The 2287-nt window shown below is 41.5% G+C and overlaps 1 long non-coding RNA gene across 1 annotated transcript; it reads right to left on the bottom strand.

Annotated features, from left to right (window-relative positions):
* Nucleotides 1-298: 298 nt before the first annotated feature.
* On the bottom strand, nucleotides 299-720 carry LOC120995723. Its single transcript, XR_005777657.1, has 3 exons — nucleotides 685-720; nucleotides 575-610; nucleotides 299-376 (listed from the first exon to the last, which is right to left on the bottom strand). It is a non-coding gene; the product is annotated as an uncharacterized LOC120995723 (long non-coding RNA).
* Nucleotides 721-2287: the final 1567 nt, after the last annotated feature.

Below are 2287 nucleotides of genomic sequence, written 5' to 3'. Positions count from 1 at the left end.
ATATACTATATATCTTAACACACTGCATCTATTATACTTTGTACCTCACATATCAGTACACTGCTTTATATATTATATATCTTAACACACTGGATTTTTTATACCTTGTATCTCATGTCACTACACTGCTGTATATATTATATATCTGTACCCACTGCATCTATAATTCCTCGTACCTCACATATCAGTACACTGCTGTTTATACTATATATTTTAACAACTGCATCTATTGTACCTTGTGCCTCATATATAATTACACTGCTGTATATATTATATATCTGTACCCACTGCATCTATTATTCCTCGTACCTCACATATCAGTACACTGCTGTTTATACTATATATCTTAACACACTGCATCTAATATACTTTGTACCTCACATATCAGTACACTGCTTTATATATTATATATCTTAACACACTGGATTTTTTATACCTTGTATCTCATGTCACTACACTGCTGTATATATTATATATCTGTACCCACTGCATCTATTATTCCTTGTACCTCACATATCAGTACACTGCTGTTTATACTATATATTTTAACAACTGCATCTATTGTAGCTTGTACCTCATATATAATTACACTGCTGTATATACCACATAACTGTGTCCACTGCATCGATTGTACCTTGCACCTCATATATCAGTGCACTGTTGTATATACTATACCTTTTATACCTGTACACACTACATCTATTATACCTCGTACCTCACATATCAGTACACTACTGGGTACTGGGCGCTTATCTCACCAGAGGTATATCCACATTCTACACTGCGTTCAACCTTATTCCTTCTCTCACCAGCTGCATTAGTCTGAAGAAGGCCATAAGGCCGAAATGTTACTCAAAGCCGCAGTAACCTCTGTAGGGGGTTAGCTCTTCACCGGAGGTCATTCTCACAGATACGCCTTTAGGACATCAGGTTTCAGGTCCAAACAGTGTATTTATTGTGCACACTCCAACCAATACAGGTTATCATGAAGTCGCAGCTTCACCTAACACATGTGACATCCACAGGCTCTAACTAAACATAAAGTTTCCTGACTCACCTAGGTCCCAGTTCACACCCTGTGAACTCATGCGGCTTTTGTCAGCCAATGTCCCACAGCCTCCTGGCTGTACAGAGCACAGTACGCCCACTGTCTCCAGTTCAGTATTTCTTGTGGGGGATTGGGGCTCAGTAGTCTGCCTGACTATGGCCCTGCGACCCTCCCAGGCGTCGCTGCGTCACCCAACTCCAGGCTATCTCCCAGCCTTGTGGTCCCTCAGCCTTGCCCAGCTGAGACCACACAGACAGAGCCTCCAGGCCTCTGTCCACAGGTAACACACTACCCCCTTTCTGACACTCTGTGAGGTGCCTTATGCCAGGCTGATTACCTCCAGATTCTCTCACCTGTGGTGGAACAGGGGTATGGACCACACTATCCACCCCTTCCTTGCCTCTAACCTGAGTGAGACCTGTCACTGTCTCACACCTCATAATAATAATAATAAAAAAAAAAATATTTAACACATCATATGCTGGAGTCTTTTCTTCACTGACAATTGGGGTGGGAACCCTACTCCAAGCGAGAACAGAGTGCGACAAGGTTTAAATTGTGTATATATATATATATATATATATAAAATAATGCAGTGTGTGTATTTATATATATATATATATAGAGAGAGAGAGAGAGAGAGAGTATATATTGTAAGGGATCGCTCTCTCTGCCTGGGGCGACAATGACAGACTTCTCATCAAACAGGGGGGTTTTCAAGCTCAAACAGTGCTTTATTTGTCACACAGCACATCACACTTCCAATTTTGGCATCACTTGGCACCATGAAGTCGCAGCTTCACATCACAACGTGTTACATCAACACAAAACAATAAATCCTTGCCCGGCTAGGAGCTCACTATACAGAGGTTTTCCCTAACTCACCTCTAGCTCAGTATTCACACTGTGGTAGTCAGCTTCACTCAGCCATGCGGTGAGATAGCTTCCTAGCTATGACCAATGCAACCCATCAGGGTCTCTGACCACTAGTCCCTCTGACGGTGACCACGCAATACCTTGGGGGGATATGGTCCAGCAGTCCTCCCGACTCTGACTGTGGAATGGCATATTCTGAAGGTGATTAAAAAAAATTTACTTTAGCTAAATATTTTTATTCTTTTCTTTTTTACTGTATACATTTTGTGGTCCACAAATTGCAGATTAGTAAAATACAGATGCGGTCTGTGTGCATTCCTTTTCACAGGCCCCATTGTAGAAATGTCTATTCTTGCCCACAAA

The sequence above is a fragment of the Bufo bufo genome, chromosome 3, assembly GCF_905171765.1.
Source record: "Bufo bufo chromosome 3, aBufBuf1.1, whole genome shotgun sequence".
Lineage (NCBI taxonomy): Eukaryota > Metazoa > Chordata > Amphibia > Anura > Bufonidae > Bufo > Bufo bufo.
This window is presented reverse-complemented; position numbering and strand designations above follow the sequence as displayed.